Here is a 25,695-nt window from a genome sequence, read left to right as displayed (position 1 = left end):
CGTGGGCGGAGTGTGGCTGCCCCCCCCGTGTTCCGATCCCGCCCCCCCGTGCTCCGATGCCCCCCCCCCAGTGCTCCGATGCCCCCCCCAGTGCTCTGATGCCCCCCCCGTGCCCTAATCTCCCCCCCTTATACTCACCCGGCGTCCCGGTGTCCGTCCGGCCGTCTTCTCCCTGGGCGCCGCCATCTTGCAAAATGGCGGGCGCATGCGCAGTGCGCCCGCCGAATCTGCCGGCCGGCAGATTCGTTCCAAAGTGCATTTTGATCACTGAGATATAACCTATCTCAGTGATCAAAATAAAAAAATAGTAAATGACACCCCCCCCACTTTGTCACCCCCATAGGTAGGGACAATAAAAAAAATAAAGAATTTTTTTTTTTTTTTTCACTAAGGTTAGAATAGGGGTAGGGGTAGGGTTAGGGGTAGGGTTAGGGTTAGGGTTAGGGGTAGGGTTAGGGTTAGGGGTAGGGTTAGGGTTAGGGTTAGGGTTAGGGGTAGGGTTAGGGGTAGGGTTAGGGGTAGGGTTAGGGGTAGGGTTAGGGGTAGGGTTAGGGGTAGGGTTAGGGTATTTTCAGCCATTTTAACCCTAAAAAAATTCCTAGAAAACACACAGACTCTGGCTAGAAAACTGCATCAAAAAAACGCATCAAAAAACGCATCAAAAAACGCATCAAAAAACGCATCAAAAAACGCATCAAAAAACGCATCAAAAACGGACCAAAAAAGGACCAAAAAAAGGACCTGCGTTTTCTGCCAAGAGCTGCAGTTTTTTAAAAAACAGTCAGGAAAAAAAAAGGATGGAAATCCTGAACGTGTGAACATACCCTTACGGGGTTCCACATAATGCTCCATACAGTATTACAGGATCCCACATAATGCTCCATACAGTATTATGGGGTTCCACATAATGCTCCATACAGTATAAATGGACCTACATAATTCTCCATACAGTATTACGGGGTTCCACATAATGCTCCATACAGTATTACAGGGTCCCACATAATGCTCCATACAGTATTACAGGGTCCCACATAATGCTCCATACAGTATTACGGGGTTCCACATAATGCTCCATACAGTATTACGGGGTTCCACATAATGCTCCATACAGTATTACAGGATCCCACATAATGCTCCATACAGTATTACAGGATCCCACATAATTCTCCATACAGTATTACAGGGTTCCACATAATTCTCCATACAGTATTACAGGGTTCCACATAATTCTCCATACAGTATTACGGGGTTCCACATAATTCTCCATACAGTATTACGGGGTTCCACATAATGCTCCATACAGTATTACAGGATCCCACATAATGCTCCATACAGTATTACGGGGTTCCACATAATGCTCCATACAGTATTACGGGGTTCCACATAATTCTCCATACAGTATTACGGGGTTCCACATAATGCTCCATACAGTATTACAGGATCCCACATAATGCTCCATACAGTATTATGGGGTTCCACATAATGCTCCATACAGTATAAATGGACCTACATAATTCTCCATACAGTATTACGGGGTTCCACATAATGCTCCATACAGTATTACAGGGTCCCACATAATGCTCCATACAGTATTACAGGGTCCCACATAATGCTCCATACAGTATTACAGGGTTCCACATAATGCTCCATACAGTATTACAGGATCCCACATAATGCTCCATACAGTATTACAGGGTTCCACATAATGCTCCATACAGTATTACAGGATCCCACATAATGCTCCATACAGTATTACGGGGTTCCACATAATGCTCCATACAGTATTACAGGGTCCCACATAATGCTCCATACAGTATTACGGGGTTCCACATAATGCTCCATACAGTATTACGGGGTTCCACATAATGCTCCATACAGTATTACAGGATCCCACATAATGCTCCATACAGTATTACAGGGTTCCACATAATGCTCCATACAGTATTACAGGGTTCCACATAATGCTCCATACAGTATTACGGGGTTCCACATAATGCTCCATACAGTATTACAGGGTTCCACATAATTCTCCATACAGTATTACAGGGTTCCACATAATGCTCCATACAGTATTACAGGGTTCCACATAATGCTCCATACAGTATTACGGGGTTCCACATAATGCTCCATACAGTATTACGGGGTTCCACATAATGCTCCATACAGTATTACAGGGTTCCACATAATGCTCCATACAGTATTACAGGATCCCACATAATGCTCCATACAGTATTACAGGATCCCACATAATGCTCCATACAGTATTACAGGGTTCCACATAATGCTCCATACAGTATTACAGGATCCCACATAATGCTCCATACAGTATTACGGGGTTCCACATAATGCTCCATACAGTATTACAGGGTTCCACATAATGCTCCATACAGTATTACAGGGTCCCACATAATGCTCCATACAGTATTACAGGATCCCACATAATGCTCCATACAGTATTACAGGGTCCCACATAATTCTCCATACAGTATTACAGGATCCCACATAATGCTCCATACAGTATTACAGGGTCCCACATAATTCTCCATACAGTATTACAGGGTCCCACATAATTCTCCATACAGTATTTCAGGGTTCCACATAATGCTCCATACAGTATTACGGGGTTCCACATAATGCTCCATACAGTATTACAGGGTTCCACATAATGCTCCATACAGTATTACAGGATCCCACATAATGCTCCATACAGTATTACGGGGTTCCACATAATGCTCCATACAGTATTACAGGGTTCCACATAATTCTCCATACAGTATTACAGGGTTCCACATAATGCTCCATACAGTATTACAGGGTCCCACATAATGCTCCATACAGTATTACAGGATCCCACATAATGCTCCATACAGTATTACGGGGTTCCACATAATGCTCCATACAGTATTACAGGGTTCCACATAATTCTCCATACAGTATTACAGGGTTCCACATAATGCTCCATACAGTATTACAGGGTTCCACATAATGCTCCATACAGTATTACGGGGTTCCACATAATGCTCCATACAGTATTACGGGGTTCCACATAATGCTCCATACAGTATTACAGGGTTCCACATAATGCTCCATACAGTATTACAGGATCCCACATAATGCTCCATACAGTATTACAGGGTCCCACATAATTCTCCATACAGTATTACAGGATCCCACATAATGCTCCATACAGTATTACAGGGTTCCACATAATGCTCCATACAGTATTACAGGATCCCACATAATGCTCCATACAGTATTACAGGGTTCCACATAATGCTCCATACAGTATTACAGGATCCCACATAATGCTCCATACAGTATTACGGGGTTCCACATAATGCTCCATACAGTATTACAGGGTTCCACATAATGCTCCATACAGTATTACAGGGTCCCACATAATGCTCCATACAGTATTACAGGATCCCACATAATGCTCCATACAGTATTACAGGGTCCCACATAATTCTCCATACAGTATTACAGGGTCCCACATAATTCTCCATACAGTATTACAGGGTTCCACATAATGCTCCATACAGTATTACGGGGTCCCACATAATGCTCCATACAGTATTACGGGGTTCCACATAATGCTCCATACAGTATTACAGGGTTCCACATAATGCTCCATACAGTATTACAGGATCCCACATAATGCTCCATACAGTATTACAGGGTTCCACATAATTCTCCATACAGTATTACAGGGTTCCACATAATGCTCCATACAGTATTACGGGGTCCCACATAATGCTCCATACAGTATTACGGGGTTCCACATAATGCTCCATACAGTATTACAGGGTTCCACATAATGCTCCATACAGTATTACAGGGTTCCACATAATTCTCCATACAGTATTACGGGGTTCCACATAATGCTCCATACAGTATTACAGGGTTCCACATAATTCTCCATACAGTATTACGGGGTCCCACATAATGCTCCATACAGTATTACGGGGTTCCACATAATGCTCCATACAGTATTACAGGGTTCCACATAATTCTCCATACAGTATTACGGGGTTCCACATAATGCTCCATACAGTATTACAGGGTTCCACATAATTCTCCATACAGTATTACAGGGTTCCACATAATGCTCCATACAGTATTACAGGGTCCCACATAATTCTCCATACAGTATAAATGGACCTACATAATGCTCCATACAGTATTACGGGGTTCCACATAATGCTCCATACAGTATTACGGGGTCCCACATAATGCTCCATACAGTATCATAAAAAGGGGGGTGTTAGGCGATAACTAGTGATGAGCGAACATGCTGGGATGAGGTGTTATCTGAGCATGCTCGGGTGCGGAGTGACTTCACGCCCCCGCGGCTGGATGTCTCAGAACAGCGGCGACACACGCAGGCGCTCGATCATATTATGTGAGCACACCATTTGGCCAGCACCCGAGCATGCTCAGATAACACCTTACAGCATGGTCGCTCATCACTAGTTATCACCTATTGATGGGTGGGGGTCCAGACCACCCACCAATAGATAAGGCTAACTTATCGCCAGTGGCCAGCCTTGGAACAGTTGCCTGGGCACAAAAATGTGCCTGCTCTCCCCCCGTGAAGCTGGCCGAAGGCGACCTATAGAGGAGCATGTGTGAAAGCGCAGAGTAATAAGCCTTCCTGGACACTGCACGGAGACCAGGGCCAGCTGGCAGACTCCATGAGGAGCCCCACACCCGGGGACCAGCAGGGAAGTTTGGGCACCAAGTGGCGAGGGCCTGCCATGCCGCCAGGAGCCGGGCGCTACCACACAGGCAGCCATGTGACTCCAACTCCAGCCTGTCCTCACAGCAGCACTCCGCGGCGGCTGAGGTACTTTTCTAGAAAGTACGAGCAGCAGCCATGACGGTGTGAGGCGAGGGTGCCCAGGACACCAGCCGAGCCCGGCTCCACGGCTATCTCCGGGCGGCCGCACCGGGCACAGCTCGCTCAGCCCCCGCCATGGCACGTAGTGAGGCCTCCTCCGTGCTGCAGGGAAGCGACAACATTTAGGAAAGGAAACAGGGAGCCATGTTTATTCCCCCGCCCTCTCTCTCGCTCTCAGGAAAGTTTGGACACCCGATCGATGGCTTCTCTGACCGGGACTGGATTCAGGCTCGGCCACCGCTCCCGACACGAGCACCAGGCTCGGACAGGAGGCGGGCTGCTTACCTGCTCGTCAGCGCCGGGTGTGCGGAGCGCTGGGGGTGGAGGATATGTTCTGAGTGTGAGGTAAAAGCTTCAGGCCCTGTTCCTCCTCCCCTCCGTCATGTCATCGTGATCAAACATGTCTGAAGGTTTTCCCTGTGACTTCCTGATTGTGCTCCGCCGTGTACGCAGGCCTTCCCCCGTGCACACCACTACGCTCATCACACTGCACACCGTCACACTGTACACACCGCATACTGCACACCGTGACACTGTACACACCGCATACTGTACACCGTAACACAGCACACCACATACTGCACACCGTAACACAGCACACCACATACTGCACAGACACCATAACACTGTACACACCGTAACACAGCACACCACTACGCTCATCACACTGCACACCGTGACACTGTACACACCGCATACTGCACACCGTGACACTGTACACACCACATACTGCACACCGTAACACAGCACACCACATACTGCACAGACACCATAACACTGTACACACCGTAACACAGCACACCACTACGCTCATCACACTGCACACCGTGACACTGTACACACCGCATACTGCACACCGTGACACTGTACACACCACATACTGTACACCGTAACACAGCACACCACTACGCTCATCACACTGCACACCGTGACACTGTACACACCGCATACTGCACACCGTGACACTGTACACACCACATACTGCACACCGTAACACAGCACACCACATACTGCACAGACACCATAACACTGTACACACCGTAACACAGCACACCACTACGCTCATCACACTGCACACCGTGACACTGTACACACCGCATACTGCACACCGTGACACTGTACACACCACATACTGTACACCGTAACACAGCACACCACTACGCTCATCACACTGCACACCGTGACACTGTACACACCGCATACTGCACACCGTGACACTGTACACACCGCATACTGTACACCGTAACACAGCACACCACATACTGCACAGACACCATAACACTGCACAGACACCATAACACTGTACACACCGTAACACAGCACACCACTACGCTCATCACACTGCACACCGTGACACTGTACACACCGCATACTGTACACCGTAACACAGCACACCACATACTGCACACCGTAACACAGCACACCACATACTGCACAGACACCATAACACTGTACACACCGTAACACAGCACACCACTACGCTCATCACACTGCACACCGTGACACTGTACACACCGCATACTGCACACCGTGACACTGTACACACCACATACTGCACACCGTAACACAGCACACCACATACTGCACAGACACCATAACACTGTACACACCGTAACACAGCACACCACTACGCTCATCACACTGCACACCGTGACACTGTACACACCGCATACTGCACACCGTGACACTGTACACACCACATACTGTACACCGTAACACAGCACACCACTACGCTCATCACACTGCACACCGTGACACTGTACACACCGCATACTGCACACCGTGACACTGTACACACCACATACTGCACACCGTAACACAGCACACCACATACTGCACAGACACCATAACACTGTACACACCGTAACACAGCACACCACTACGCTCATCACACTGCACACCGTGACACTGTACACACCGCATACTGCACACCGTGACACTGTACACACCACATACTGTACACCGTAACACAGCACACCACTACGCTCATCACACTGCACACCGTCACACTGTACACACCGCATACTGCACACCGTGACACTGTACACACCACATACTGCACACCGTAACACAGCACACCACATACTGCACAGACACCATAACACTGTACACACCGTAACACAGCACACCACTACGCTCATCACACTGCACACCGTGACACTGTACACACCGCATACTGCACACCGTGACACTGTACACACCACATACTGTACACCGTAACACAGCACACCACTACGCTCATCACACTGCACACCGTCACACTGTACACACCGCATACCGTGACACTGTACACACCACATACTGTACACCGTAACACAGCACACCACATACTGCACAGACACCATAACACTGTACACACCGTAACACAGCACACCACTACGCTCATCACACTGCACACCATCACACTGTACACACCGCATACTGCACACCGTAACACAGCACACCACTACGCTCATCACACTGCACACCGTCACACTGTACACACCGCATACTGCACACCATGACACTGTACACACCACATACTGTACACCGTAACACAGCACACCACATACTGCACAGACACCATAACTGTACACACCGTAACACAGCACACCACTACGCTCATCACACTGCACACCGTCACACTGTACACACCGCATACTGCACACCGTAACACAGCACACCACTACGCTCATCACTGCACACCGTCACACTGTACACACCGCATACCGTGACACTGTACACACCACATACTGTACACCGTAACACAGCACACCACATACTGCACAGACACCATAACACTGTACACACCGTAACACAGCACACCACTACGCTCATCACACTGCACACCATCACACTGTACACACCGCATACTGCACACCGTAACACAGCACACCACTACGCTCATCACACTGCACACCGTCACACTGTACACACTGCATACTGCACACCGTGACACTGTACACACCACATACTGCACACCGTAACACAGCACACCACTACGCTCATCACACTGCACACCGTCACACTGTACACACCGCATACTGCACACCGTGACACTGTACACACCACATACTGTACACCGTAACACAGCACACCACTACGCTCATCACACTGCACACCGTGACACTGTACACACCACATACTGCACACCGTGACACTGTACACACCACATACTGCACACCGTAACACAGCACACCACTACGCTCATCACACTGCACACCGTCACACTGTACACACCGCATACTGCACACCGTGACACTGTACACACCACATACTGCACACCGTAACACAGCACACCACTACGCTCATCACACCGCATACTGCACACCGTGACACTGTACACACCACATACTGTACACCGTAACACAGCACACCACATACTGCACAGACACCATAACACTGTACACACCGTAACACAGCACACCACTACGCTCATCACACTGCACACCGTCACACTGTACACACCGCATACTGCACACCGTAACACAGCACACCACTACGCTCATCACACTGCACACTGTACACACCGCATACTGCACACCGTGACACTGTACACACCACATACTGTACACCGTAACAGCACACCACATACTGCACAGACACCATAACACTGTACACACCGTAACACAGCACACCACTACGCTCATCACACTGCACACCATCACACTGTACACACCGCATACTGCACACCGTAACACAGCACACCACTACGCTCATCACACTGCACACCGTCACACTGTACACACTGCATACTGCACACCGTGACACTGTACACACCACATACTGCACACCGTAACACAGCACACCACTACGCTCATCACACTGCACACCGTCACACTGTACACACCGCATACTGCACACCGTGACACTGTACACACCACATACTGTACACCGTAACACAGCACACCACATACTGCACAGACACCATAACACTGTACACACCGTAACACAGCACACCACTACGTTCATCACACTGCACACCGTCACACTGTACACACCGCATACTGCACACCGTAACACAGCACACCACTACGCTCATCACACTGCACACTGTACACACCGCATACTGCACACCGTGACACTGTACACACCACATACTGTACACCGTAACAGCACACCACATACTGCACAGACACCATAACACTGTACACACCGTAACACAGCACACCACTACGCTCATCACACTGCACACCGTGACACTGTACACACCGCATACTGCACACCGTGACACTGTACACACCACATACTGTACACCGTAACACAGCACACCACTACGCTCATCACACTGCACACCGTGACACTGTACACACCGCATACTGCACACCGTGACACTGTACACACCACATACTGCACACCGTAACACAGCACACCACATACTGCACAGACACCATAACACTGTACACACCGTAACACAGCACACCACTACGCTCATCACACTGCACACCGTGACACTGTACACACCGCATACTGCACACCGTGACACTGTACACACCACATACTGTACACCGTAACACAGCACACCACTACGCTCATCACACTGCACACCGTCACACTGTACACACCGCATACTGCACACCGTGACACTGTACACACCACATACTGCACACCGTAACACAGCACACCACATACTGCACAGACACCATAACACTGTACACACCGTAACACAGCACACCACTACGCTCATCACACTGCACACCGTGACACTGTACACACCGCATACTGCACACCGTGACACTGTACACACCACATACTGTACACCGTAACACAGCACACCACTACGCTCATCACACTGCACACCGTCACACTGTACACACCGCATACCGTGACACTGTACACACCACATACTGTACACCGTAACACAGCACACCACATACTGCACAGACACCATAACACTGTACACACCGTAACACAGCACACCACTACGCTCATCACACTGCACACCATCACACTGTACACACCGCATACTGCACACCGTAACACAGCACACCACTACGCTCATCACACTGCACACCGTCACACTGTACACACCGCATACTGCACACCATGACACTGTACACACCACATACTGTACACCGTAACACAGCACACCACATACTGCACAGACACCATAACTGTACACACCGTAACACAGCACACCACTACGCTCATCACACTGCACACCGTCACACTGTACACACCGCATACTGCACACCGTAACACAGCACACCACTACGCTCATCACTGCACACCGTCACACTGTACACACCGCATACCGTGACACTGTACACACCACATACTGTACACCGTAACACAGCACACCACATACTGCACAGACACCATAACACTGTACACACCGTAACACAGCACACCACTACGCTCATCACACTGCACACCATCACACTGTACACACCGCATACTGCACACCGTAACACAGCACACCACTACGCTCATCACACTGCACACCGTCACACTGTACACACTGCATACTGCACACCGTGACACTGTACACACCACATACTGCACACCGTAACACAGCACACCACTACGCTCATCACACTGCACACCGTCACACTGTACACACCGCATACTGCACACCGTGACACTGTACACACCACATACTGTACACCGTAACACAGCACACCACTACGCTCATCACACTGCACACCGTGACACTGTACACACCACATACTGCACACCGTGACACTGTACACACCACATACTGCACACCGTAACACAGCACACCACTACGCTCATCACACTGCACACCGTCACACTGTACACACCGCATACTGCACACCGTGACACTGTACACCACATACTGCACACCGTAACACAGCACACCACTACGCTCATCACACCGCATACTGCACACCGTGACACTGTACACACCACATACTGTACACCGTAACACAGCACATCACATACTGCACAGACACCATAACACTGTACACACCGTAACACAGCACACCACTACGCTCATCACACTGCACACCGTCACACTGTACACACCGCATACTGCACACCGTAACACAGCACACCACTACGCTCATCACACTGCACACTGTACACACCGCATACTGCACACCGTGACACTGTACACACCACATACTGTACACCGTAACAGCACACCACATACTGCACAGACACCATAACACTGTACACACCGTAACACAGCACACCACTACGCTCATCACACTGCACACCATCACACTGTACACACCGCATACTGCACACCGTAACACAGCACACCACTACGCTCATCACACTGCACACCGTCACACTGTACACACTGCATACTGCACACCGTGACACTGTACACACCACATACTGCACACCGTAACACAGCACACCACTACGCTCATCACACTGCACACCGTCACACTGTACACACCGCATACTGCACACCGTGACACTGTACACACCACATACTGTACACCGTAACACAGCACACCACATACTGCACAGACACCATAACACTGTACACACCGTAACACAGCACACCACTACGTTCATCACACTGCACACCGTCACACTGTACACACCGCATACTGCACACCGTAACACAGCACACCACTACGCTCATCACACTGCACACTGTACACACCGCATACTGCACACCGTGACACTGTACACACCACATACTGTACACCGTAACAGCACACCACATACTGCACAGACACCATAACACTGTACACACCGTAACACAGCACACCACTACGCTCATCACACTGCACACCGTCACACTGTACACACTGCATACTGCACACCGTGACACTGTACACACCACATACTGCACACCGTAACACAGCACACCACTACGCTCATCACACTGCACACCGTGACACTGTACACACCGCATACTGCACACCGTGACACTGTACACACCACATACTGTACACCGTAACACAGCACACCACTACGCTCATCACACTGCACACCGTGACACTGTACACACCACATACTGCACACCGTGACACTGTACACACCACATACTGCACACCGTAACACAGCACACCACTACGCTCATCACACTGCACACCGTCACACTGTACACACCGCATACTGCACACCGTGACACTGTACACACCGCATACTGCACACCGTAACACAGCACACCACTACGCTCATCACACTGCACACAGTCACACTGTACACACCGCATACTGCACACCGTGACACTGTACACACCACATACTGTACACCGTAACACAGCACACCACATACTGCACAGACACCATAACACTGTACACACCGTAACACAGCACACCACTACGCTCATCACACTGCACACCGTCACACTGTACACACCGCATACTGCACACCGTAACAGCACACCACTACGCTCATCACACTGCACACCGTCACACTGTACACACCGCATACTGCACACCGTAACACAGCACACCACTACGCTCATCACACTGCACACCGTCACACTGTACACACCGCATACTGCACACCGTGACACTGTACACACCACATACTGTACACCGTAACACAGCACACCACATACTGCACAGACACCATAACACTGTACACACCGTAACACAGCACACCACTACGCTCATCACACTGCACACCGTCACACTGTACACACCGCATACTGCACACCGTAACACAGCACACCACTACGCTCATCACACTGCACACCGTACACACCGCATACCGTGACACTGTACACACCACATACTGTACACCGTAACACAGCACACCACATACTGCACAGACACCATAACACTGTACACACCGTAACACAGCACACCACTACGCTCATCACACTGCACACCATCACACTGTACACACCGCATACTGCACACCGTAACACAGCACACCACTACGCTCATCACACTGCACACCGTCACACTGTACACACCGCATACTGCACACCGTGACACTGTACACACCACATACTGTACACCGTAACACAGCACACCACATACTGCACAGACACCATAACACTGTACACACCGTAACACAGCACACCACTACGCTCATCACACTGCACACCGTCACACTGTACACACCGCATACTGCACACCGTGACACTGTACACACCACATACTGTACACCGTAACACAGCACACCACTACGCTCATCACACTGCACACCGTCACACTGTACACACCGCATACTGCACACCGTGACACTGTACACACCACATACTGTACACCGTAACACAGCACACCACTACGCTCATCACACTGCACACCGTGACACTGTACACACCACATACTGCACACCGTAACACAGCACACCACATACTGCACAGACACCATAACACTGTACACACCGTAACACAGCACACCACTACGCTCATCACACTGCACACCGTCACACTGTACACACCGCATACTGCACACCGTGACACTGTACACACCACATACTGTACACCGTAACACAGCACACCACTACGCTCATCACACTGCACACCGTCACACTGTACACACCGCATACTGCACACCGTGACACTGTACACACCACATACTGCACACCGTGACACTGTACACACCACATACTGCACACCGTAACACAGCACACCACATACTGCACAGACACCATAACACTGCACAGACACCATAACACTGTACACACCGTAACACAGCACACCACTACGCTCATCACACCGTCACACTGTACACACCGCATACTGCACACCGTGACACTGTACACACCACATACTGCACACCGTAACACAGCACACCACATACTGCACAGACACCATAACACTGCACAGACACCATAACACTGTACACACCGTAACACAGCACACCACTACGCTCATCACACTGCACACCGTCACACTGTACACACCACATACTGCACACCGTGACACTGTACACACCACATACTGTACACCGTAACACAGCACACCACATACTGCACAGACACCATAACACTGCACACACCGTAACACAGCACACCACTACGCTCATCACACTGCACACCGTGACACTGTACACACCACATACTGCACACCGTGACACTGTACACACCACATACTGTACACCGTAACACAGCACACCACTACGCTCATCACACTGCACACCGTGACACTGTACACACCACATACTGTACACCGTGACACTGTACACACCACATACTGTACACCGTAACACAGCACACCACTACGCTCATCACACTGCACACCGTCACACTGTACACACCGCATACTGCACACCGTGACACTGTACACACCACATACTGTACACCGTAACACAGCACACCACTACGCTCATCACACTGCACACCGTCACACTGTACACACCGCATCCTGCACACCGTGACACTGTACACACCACATACTGTACACCGTAACACAGCACACCACTACGCTCATCACACTGCACACCGTCACACTGTACACACCACATACTGTACACCGTGACACAGCACACCACATACTGCACAGACACCATAACACTGCACAGACACCGTAACACAGCACACCGTGACACTGTACACACCACATACTGTACACCGTAACACAGCACACCACATACTGCACAGACACCATAACACTGCACAGACACCACATACTGTACACCGTAACACAGTACACCACTGCACAGACACCATAACATTGCACACCACTACGCTCATCACACTGCACACCGTGACACTGCACAGACACCGTGACACTGTACACCGTAACACTGTACACACCACATAACTGTACACCACTACACTGCACAGACACCTTAACACTGCACACCACATACTGTACAGACACCATAACACTGTACACACCACATACTGTACACCGTAACAGCACACCGTAACACTGCACAGACACCATAACACTGTACACACCACATACTGTAGAACTTAACACAGCACACCACTGCACAGATACCATAACACTGTACACACCATAACACTGCACAGCACATACTGTACACCGTAACACAGCACACCACTGCACAAACACCATAACACTGCACAGACACCACATACTGGACACCGTAACACTGCACAGACACCATAACACTGTACACACCACCTACTGTACACCATAACACAGCACACCACTACGCTCATTACACTGCACACCACATACTGCACAGACATCACATACTATACACACCACATACTGTACACCATAACACAGCACACCACTGCACAGACACCACATACTGTACACCGTAACACTGCACAGACACCACATACTGTACACCGTAACACTGCACAGACACCACATACTGTACACCGTAACACTGCACAGACACCACATACTGTACACCGTAACACTGCACAGACACCACATACTGTACACCGTAACACTGCACAGACACCATAACACTGCACAGACACCATAACACTACACCGTAACACTGCACAGACACAGTAACACTGCACACCACTGTACTGTACACACCACATACTGTACACCGTAACACAGCACACCACTACACTGCACAGACACCATAACACTGCACTCATTACACTGCACACCACTATACTACACAGACACCATTACACTGTGCACACCACTACTCTCATTACACTGCACACCACTATACTGCACACACCACATACTGTACACCACATACAGCACACCACTGCACTGCACAGACACGATAACACTGCACACCACTATACTGTACACACCACATACTGCACAGATACCATAACACAGCACACCACTAAACCACACCACATACTGCACAGACACCATAACACTGCATACCACTACACTCATTACACTGCATGCCGTAACAGCGCACCACTACACTGTACACACCACTATAATGCATACCACTATACTGTGCACACCACTATACTGTGCACACCACTACACAGCAGAGACACCATGACACTGCATGTCGTAACACAGCGCACACCTACACTATGCACACCACTATATTGTACACACCACTACACTGCACACCACTATACTGTACACACCGTCACAGCACACCACTACACAGAACACCACTACACTGCACAGACACCATAACACTGCACACCACTGTACTGTGCACACCGTAACACAGCGCACCACTACACTGTGCACACCACTATACTGTGCACACCACTACACTGCACATACACCATAACACTGCACACCACTGTACTGTGCACACTAACACAGCGCACCACTACACTGTGCACACCACTATATTGTACACACCACTACACTGCACACCACTATACTGTACACACCGTCACAGCACACCACTACACGCACCACTACACTGCACAGACACCATAACACTGCACACCACTGTACTGTGCACACCGTAACAGTGCACCACTATACTGTGCACACCACTATACTGTACACACCACTACACTGCACATACACCATAACACTGCACACCACTGTACTGTGCACACTAACAGCGCACCACTACACTGTGCACACCACTATACTGTACACACCACTACACTGCACACCACTATACTGTACACACCACTATACTGTGCACACCACTATACTGTACACACCACTACACTGCACACCACTATACTGTGCACACCACTATACTGTGCACACCACTATACTGTGCACACGATTATACCTGTACGGTCGCACCTTCACTGTGTTGACGGACCACAACCCTCTGCGCTGGCTATAATCCATGTGTGGAACCAACGTAAGGTTGCTACGCTGGAGCCTTGCCCACCAGCAGTACGACTTTACAGTCACACAAAACGGGCAGGGAGCATGGCAATGCAGATGGGTTGTTCTGCCGGGGGCGAACCTGCTGAGGTGCGCATGGAGGAGTACCAAGAGGTTCTGCCTCCGTAGCACGGTCCAAAAGGGGGAGGTGTCACGATAATGTGAGTATGCCATGTTTGAGTACCTAAAAGTTCCATGCTTTTTTAAACACGCTGTGGGCCTTTCCAGCCCCCCACTTCCCACTCTGCCTGAGTGTGTAATCCAAAACCCCTCATAACCCTCCTCCCTCATGAATATATATGACTCTATGCTGCGACAGACAAGTCTCCCTACCCTTCTCATTCCCCCTCCCACCTGGTACTGGTCAAAACTGGTACAGAAAGCATGAGATTCTATTGTTCTCTGAAAGTTATGTCTATTAGCACAGATCAGGGTTAAAGATATAAGAATTAAATATTCCGGCTGTCCATCGAGGGATCTATAACTCCCTGAAATCGCTAGAAGATAAACCCAACGAGTGCAAAGAGCGGGTTTCTCTGTAAGCAGATCATGTAATTACACCGGGTTTACACTTACGAGAATCCCTCTGATGTGGGGCACATCCTGATCATTGTGTCTTTCGTATACGAGATTCATACAGCGAGCTAGGCATAAAAATGGTGGCCATAACTCTAAGTAAAGCCGAGGATTCAGTCTCTAAGTGAGGTCACCACAGGGGGAGGGCTTTGGTTTTAGGCTAGGAAATAAGTGAGTAAAGCAGCAGTCTTCACGTGTCTTTGTCTGGGGTCTAGCTGCCATACAAATGCATGTTCTGCATCTAGATGTGTCCCCTCCTCCACAGCACACGGTCGGCCATGAGATAAGATGACATAACGAAATGTAAGTGTTTTTTCAACTTTAATCTCATTTTATTTGTAACTAGATGGTGGCCCGATTCTAACGCATCGGGTATTCTAGAATATGCATGTCCACATAGTATATTGCACAGCCCACGTAGTATATTGCACAGCCCACGTAGTATATTGACCAGCCACGTAGTATATTGCCCAACCACGTAGTATATTGCCCAGCCACGTAGTATATTGCCCAGCCACGTAGTATATTGCCCAGTCACGTAGTATATTGCCCAGCTACGTAGTATATTGCCCAGTCACGTAGTATATTGCCCAGCTACGTAGTATATTGCCCAGCAATGTATGTAACAGGTTAAAAAAGACTTAAAATAAACAATAAACATATACTCACCATCCGAGGGCCCTTGTAGTCCTGGCGCCTGTGTGCGGTGCAGGTGGCAGCTTCCGGTCCCAGGGTTGGTATGAGCACAGGACCTGTGATGATGTCGCGGTCACATGACCGTGACGTCATGGAAGGTCCTTCTCACATACCATCCTTGGCCCCGGAACCTGCCGCTTGCACTGCCAGTGAGAGGACGCGACGGCAGAGGGTGAGAATAACATTTTTTTTTAAATTATTATTTGTAACATTAGATCTTTTTACTATTGATGCTGCATACGCATCATCAATAGTAAAACGTTGGTCACACAGGGTTAATAGCTGCGTTAATGGAGTGCGTTACACCGCGGTCCATTAACGCTGGCATTAACCCTGTGTAAGGGCTGACTAGAGGGGAGTATGGGGCGGGCTCTGACTGCGGGGAGGAAGGAGCGGCCATTTTTCCGCCGGACTGTGCCGGTCGCTGATTGGTCGTGGCTGTTTTGCCGCGACCAATCAGCGACTTGGATTTCCATGACAGACAGAGGCCGCGACCAATGAATATCCGTGACAGAAAGACAGACAGGCAGACAGACGGAAGTGACCCTTAGACAATTATATAGTAGATATGGACAATTCTTTATATTATCAGCACCTATAACCTTGACCTTTGATTGTACTATTTATTTTTATCATGCTGTGTATTTCCCACTAGATGCAAGTGTATGTATCATTTTATCTAAGTGCGAGCACTCTTCTTTCAGAAGTGCCACCATTCATCAAGACTATTCTATTAAAGGTGTTATTTCTAACTCTACTAGTTTTAGACTATTTTTTATCACATGTTCGGTATTTCCTCTTTTGGTTTCCCCCTGCAGTGTTTTAAAACAAGGCAGAGTTTGAACCAGCTGCAATGCCAGCACAAGGCACTTTAGTTTTGGTGGGAGAGGCAGACAGGAAACTCTCTCTACAGAAAATAAACAAATGGGCAGGCAGCAGTGGTGATGGGCACAGAATGATGTTGACTATACAAGTCAGAAGGATGAAATTGGAGGGTAAAATTGCAACACAATGGCAAAATAGTGACCATAAGAATTCAAAACTCAAGTAAAAAAACCCTTTACGAGCTCTGGGCATGACACAGTACTTAAAGGTATCCCTTAGTGAGCATAACACATCTCTTTATGAACTATGCCGTGAAACGATCTCCTATGTACACATGGGTTGCGAGGAAATGGGACAGATAAATTATTAATGATTATTAGTATCGTAACAACATTGAAGTATAGGTACGTCATCGCGTTCGTGCGCCGTGCAAGCCAGATATACCAACATGATCAACGGCTTTTCTCCACATTTTAATGGAAGAAAATGTAATTTTCCATTGATTCAGCTCAATGTCATTCTGTGAACCACTTGAAAGTTAAACATGTTCACTACACCACTAGATGAATTCTTCAAGAGGAATAGTTTCCAAAATGGGGTAACTTATGGGGATTTCTGCTGTTTTGGCATGTCAGTGGCTTTTCAAATGTGACATGGAAACCGCAATCTATTCTAGACAAAATTGCACTCCAGAATTCAAGTGTCGCTCCTTCCCTTCCAATATATGGTGTAGGCCCAAACAGTAGTTTTCCACTACATATGGGGTATCGGTGTACAGAGGGAGAAATTGCACAACAAAATATATGGTTCATTTTCTCCTGTTACCCTTGTGAAAATGAAAAATTGAGGGCAAAAGAACATGTTTGTGGGAAAAATTTAATTTTTCATCTTCACAGCTCAACATTATAAAATGTAGTAGTTTCCAAAATGGGATTCACTTGTGGAGTGTTTCTACTGTTTAGGCACATCAGGCAGTCTGCAAACGTGACATGGTGTCCGCTACCTATTCCTGCCAATTTTGCGCTATAAAAGTCAAATGGCGCATTTTTGTGGGAAAAATTAAAATGTTAATGTTTTCCTTCCACATTGCTTTAAGTCCTGTGTAGCACCTAGAGGGTTAATAAACACATTGAATGTGGTTTTGAGTATCTTTGAAGGGTGCAGTTTTTAGGATGATGTCTCTTTTGGATATTTCTGGCATATATGTCCCTCAACGTCACTTAAAACGTGATGTGGTCCCTAAAGTAATGGTTTTGTAAATTTTGTTGGAAAAATTAGAAATTGCTGATAACATTCTACCCTTGTAGCTTCCTAATAAAAAAAAATATTTTAAAAAAATGATGCAGATCTAACGTAGACATATTAGGAAATGTTATTTATAAATTATTTTGTAACGCTAGCTAACTGGTTTAACCCCTTCCCGACCTTTGACGCCACGTAGGCGTCATGAAAGTCGGTGCCAATCCGACCCATGACGCCTATGTGGCGTCATGGAAAGATAGCGTCCCTGCAGATCGGGTGAAAGGGTTAACTCCAATTTCACCCGATCTGCAGGGACAGGGGGAGAGGTAGTTTAGCCCAGGGGGGGTGGCTTCACCCCCCCCCCCCCCCGTGGCTACGATCGCTTTGATTGGCAGTTTCACTTTCAACAACCAATCAGCGATTTGTAATATTTCACCTATTAAAACTGATGAAATATTACAATCCAGCCATGGCCGATGCTGCAATATCATCGGCCATGGCTGGAAACACTGATGTGCCCCCACCCCGCCGATCGCCCCCCCCCAGTCCTCCGATCAGTCCTATGCACCTAACCGTCCTGTGCTCCGCTCCCCCCGTGCTCTTGTCCGCTCCCCCCGTGCTCCAATCACTCCCCCGTGCTCCGATCCACCCCCCCGTGCTCCGATCCAACCCCCCTGCACTCCGATCCAACCCCCCTGCACTCCGATCCAACCCCCCTGCTCTCCGATCACTCCCCGTGCTCCGATCACTCCCCGTGCTCCGATCACTCCCCGTGCTCCGATCACTCCCCGTGCTCCGATCACTCCCCGTGCTCCGATCACTCCCCGTGCTCCGATCACTCCCCGTGCTCCGATCACTCCCCGTGCTCCGATCACTCCCCGTGCTCCGATCACTCCCCGTGCTCCGATCACTCCCCGTGCTCCGATCACTCCCCGTGCTCCGATCACTCCCCGTGCTCCGATCACCCCCCCGTGCTCCGATCCACCCCCCCCAACCCGCGCTTCGATCCACCCCCCCATGCTCCGATCCCCCCCATGCTCTCCCCCACCCCATCATACATACCGATCCTCCCGGGGTCCGTCCGTTTTCTCCATGGGCGCCGCCATCTTCCAAAATGGCGGGCGCATGCACAGTTCGCCCGCCGAATCTGCCAGCCGGCAGATTCGTTCCAAAGTGCATTTTGATCACTGTGATATAACCTATCACAGTGATCAAAATAAAAAAATACTAAATGCCCCCCCCCCCCCCCTTGTCACCCCCATAGGTAGTGTGACAAAACACTCTGGGATCGCCTTTGCTGGGGTCAAAGGACACGTGGTTTGTGCATTGAATCTGAGGCGTACAGCAGGTTTCTGAGCAGGCTGACCTCAGGTCAGATTTATTAACGTGAAAGCAACACAAAAAACAAAACATAAAAAAAAAATCCTAGCCTGTCCGGCACTAACTAAACAAATACGTTGCTATCTCAACAACTGGGGGGGCTTCTCCCACCCAGCTAACATCGCACAGATCTTGAGCAGAGCTCTTCACTCACGTTTGTCCCACACAGGCAGGCAATCTGTGTGCCCCAGGCAGACACTGGAAACACCCAGCTGGTCATCTTTTATTCCTGCAATCATTAACCCATTAGCACCCTGAAGATACTGAGTGGCCTAATTCACATAGGACAAACACCTGGGCGAGATATACCTGCCTCCATCTACCACACCAGCATGAGTCTTACAGTAGGGACAATAATAAACTAAAGAATTTTTTTTTTCCACTAATGTTAGAATAGGGTTAGGGTTAGGGTTTCGATATGTGCACATGTATTCTGGTCCTCTACGGATTTTTCCGCTGCGGATTTGATAAATCCGCAGTGCTAAACTGCTGCGGATTTATGGCGGATTTACCGCGGTTTTTCTGCGCATTTCACTGCAGTTTTACAACTGCGATTTTCTATTGGAGCAGTTGTAAAACCGCTGCGGAATCCGCAGAAAGAAGTGACATGCTGCGGAATGTAAACCGCTGCGTTTCCATGCAGTTTTTCCGCAGCATGTGTACAGCGATTTTTGTTTCCCATAGGTTTACATTGAACTGTAAACTCTTGGGAAACTGCTGCGGATCCGCAGTGTTTTCCGCAGCGTGTGCACATACCTTTAGAATTAGGCTATGTGCACACGGTGCGGATTTGGCTGCGGATCCACAGCGGATTGGGCGCTGCGGATTCGCTGCAGTGTTCCATCAGGTTTACAGTACCATGTAAACCTATGGAAAACCAAATCCGCTGTGCCCATGGTGCGTAAAATACCGTGCGGAAACGTTGCGTTGTATTTTCCGCAGCATGTCAATTCTTTGTACGGATTCTGCAGCGTTTTACACCTGTTCCTCAATAGGAATCCACAGGTGAAATCCGCACAAAAAACACTGTAAATCCGCGGTAAATCTGCATGTATAACGCAGCGCCTTTTACCCGCAGATTTTTCAAAAATGATGCTGAAAAATCTCACACGAATCCGCAACGTGGGAACATAGCCTTAGGGTTAGGGTTGGAATTAGGGTTGTGGCTAGGGTTGTGATTAGGGTTATGGCTACAGTGGGGATTAGGGTTAGGGGTGTGTTGGGGTTAGTGTTGGAGTTAGAATTGAGGGGTTTCCACTGTTTAGGCACATCAGGGGTCTCCAAACGCAACATGGCGCCACCATTGATTCCAGCCAATCTTGTATTCAAAAAGTCAAATGGTGCTCCCTCACTTCCGAGCCCCGACATGTGCCCAAACAGTGGTTTACCCCCACATATGGGGTACCAGCATACTCAGGACAAACTGCGCAACAATTACTGCGGTCCCATTTTTCCTGTTACCCTTGTGAAAATAAAAAAAATGCTTGCTAAAACATCATTTTTGAGGAAAGAAAAATGATTTTTTATTTTCACGGCTCTGCGTTGTAAACGTCTGTGAAGCACTTGGGGGTTCAAAGTGCTCACCACATATCTAGATAAGTTCCTTGGGGGGTCTAGTTTCCAAAGTGGGGTCACTTGTGGGGAGTTTCTACTGTTTAGGCACACCAGGGGCTCTGCAAACGCAACGTGACGCCCGCAGACCATTCCATCAAAGTCTGCATTTCAAAAGTCACTACTTCTCTTCTGAGCCCCGACGTGTGCCCAAACAGTGGTTTGCCCCCACACATGGGGTATCAGCGTACTCAGGAGAAACTGGACAACAACTTTTGGGGTCCAATTTCTCCTGTAACCCTTGGGAAAATAAAAAATTCTGGGCTAAATAATTATTTTTGAGGAAAGAAAACGTATTTATTATTTTCACGGCTCTGCGTTATAAACTTCTGTGAAGCACTTGGGGGTTCAAAGTGCTCACCACACATCTAGATAAGTTCCTTTCGGGGTCTAGTTTCCAAAATGGGGTCACTTGTGGGGGGTTTCTACTGTTTAGCCACATCAGGGGCTCTGCAAACGCAACGTGACGCCCGCAGAGCATTCCATCAAAGTCTGCATTTCAAAACGTCACTACTTCACTTCCGAGCCCCGGCATGTGCCCAAACAGTAGTTTACCCCCACATATGGGGTATCACCGTACTCAGGAGAAACTGGACAACAAATATTGGGGTCAAATTTCTCCTGTTACCCTTGGGAAAATTAAAAAATTCTGGGCTAAATAATTATTTTTGAGGAAAGAAAACGTATTTATTATTTTCACGGCTCTGCGTTATAAACTTCTGTGAAGTGGGGCTACCAGGTACACATAAAATTGGCCATTTTTATGCGCTAAACGCTCTCATTTTTCATATTTCTAGTGCAGTGATGCCGTTCAAATTTCGTATTTCAAGTTTCTATGTTCTAGCGCTGCCGTGTGCTGCCTTATTTACTTGACTTCAAATGTGAGGTGGTCCCTAAAAAAAATGGTTTTGTAAATTTCGTTGTAAATATAAGAAATCGCTGGTCAAATTTTAACCCTTATAACTTCCTAGCAAAAAAAAAAATTTGTTTCCAAAATTGTGCTGATGTAAAGTATACATGTGGGAAATGTTATTTATTAACTATTTTGTGTCACATAACTCTCTGGTTTAACGGAATAAAAATTAAAAATGTGAAAATTGCGAAATTTTCAAAATTTTCACCAAATTTCTGTTTTTATCACAAATAAACGCAGAATTTATTGACCTAAATTTACCACTAACATGAAGCCCAATATGTCACGAAAAAACAATCTCAGAACCGCTAGGATCCGTTGAAGCGTTCCTGAGTTATTACCTCATAAAGGGACACTGGTCAGAATTGCAAAAAACGGCCAGGTCATTAAGGTCAAAATAGGCTGGGTCATGAAGGGGTTAACCTTCGTCAGGCTGCATAAGTTTACAACGTTAACAGGCTGCAGAGGTACAATTGTACCTTCATATATATTTTATTGAAATTTGGCCAATATATTCTGGATCAAAACTGCAGAGATGTCACGAAATTTCAGCCCTCTACGGCTTTTCGAAAAAAAAAGTTATTTCAATTTTAAAACAGAATAGTTACAATTGTACCTACTCAGCCGGCCGAAGGTTGAGGATATAAACATTGAAAGTTTATAAATTGCTACATTTTCAAACTTTTCGCTAAATTTCTGATATTTTCACAAATAAACATGAAAAATTTCTACCTAAATTTACCTCTAACAAAGTACAATGTGTCATGAAAAATCACCGGTCAGAAGCGTGAAAACAGGATTAGGTGTGAAGGGGTTAAATAATGTATACTGATTAAATGCTTGTTTTATGTACTCGAATTTTTCGAACTATAATAGAGTAGTGGCGAGCCCCTTTAAGTAGCCATTGCTTGCATTGACTGTTTTCCTGCACAACACCAGCCTTTTTAGGGTATGTTTCCACGTGCAGGAAAGGCTGCGTGTCTGACGCTGCATAGAGCCGCAGCGTCAGACACGCAGCGTCCAGATGTTACAGTATAGTAGAGGGGATTGAATGAAATCCCGTCTCCACTATGCGTGGTAACACGCACGCGGCGGCCCTGCGACTCCGGACATGCTGCGCGTCTTTTCAGATCGCAGCATGTCCGTATATCTTGCGGCAACGCTGCGTCGCCGCAAGATATAGCACAGGGCCCTATGCGATGGGTGCGATGATGCCGGATGTGTGCTATGAACACATCCGGCATCATCGCGTCCCAGAAGGGGGCGGGGCTTGCCGCAGAGCGGCAAAGCCGCTCCGACGATACCGCCTGCCATCCTGAAAGTGGACACATACCCTTAGCTTGAATGATGACTCATTCAGAAGCCAGGTAAGGGATCAGGCCACGTTCAGTGATTGACCAGTTTTTTTCATCAGCATTTATAAGCCAAAATCAGGGGTGGAACAATCAGAGAAAAAGTATAAATAGAAACACGTCACAACTTCTGCATTTTTTGCGCACTCCTGGTTTTGGCTTAAAAGTATTAAGATAAAAGCTGACGCCGGGGGACGTGACAGGAATGTAAGTATGTAGTGTTTTTTTTTTTTTTTACTTTTACAATGGTAACCAGGGTAAACATCGGGTTACTAAGCGCGGCCCTGCGCTTAGTAACCCGATGTTTACCCTGGTTACCCGAGGACTTCGGCATCGTTGGTCGCTGGAGAGCTGTCTGTGTGACAGCTCTCCAGCGACCAAACAGCGACACTGCAGCGATCGACATCATTGTCTATATCGGTGCAGCGTCGCTAAATGTAACGGTACCTTAAGTGCTCTGTCACTTAGCCTAGGTTTAGGCTGTGTGCACACGTTGCAGATTTAAGCGTTTTTTTCTACGTTTTTTTGCTATAAAAACGCAAAAAAAACGCATACATTATGCATCCCATCATTTAGAATGCATTCCGCAATTTTTGTGCACATGATGCGTTTTTTT

At 48.1% G+C, this 25,695-nt stretch overlaps 1 protein-coding gene across 11 annotated transcripts in view; it reads right to left on the bottom strand.

The window, feature by feature from the left end:
* Positions 1 to 25,695, bottom strand: part of SMARCA2 (SWI/SNF related BAF chromatin remodeling complex subunit ATPase 2) — a 461,498-nt gene that overhangs the window by 337,346 nt on the left and 98,457 nt on the right. For 4 of the 11 annotated variants that reach the window (XM_069763970.1, XM_069764011.1, XM_069764003.1 and 1 more), the window contains exon 1: positions 5,186 to 5,406. The exons of 3 other annotated variants lie outside the window; for them this stretch is intronic. The gene's annotated coding sequence lies outside the window, so the exon portion shown is untranslated. 4 more of the 11 variants (XM_069763995.1, XM_069764029.1, XM_069764047.1 and 1 more) reach the window with 3 other exon arrangements.

This window comes from Ranitomeya imitator, chromosome 1 (assembly GCF_032444005.1).
Source record: "Ranitomeya imitator isolate aRanImi1 chromosome 1, aRanImi1.pri, whole genome shotgun sequence".
NCBI classification, from domain to species: Eukaryota; Metazoa; Chordata; class Amphibia; order Anura; family Dendrobatidae; genus Ranitomeya; species Ranitomeya imitator.
This window is presented reverse-complemented; position numbering and strand designations above follow the sequence as displayed.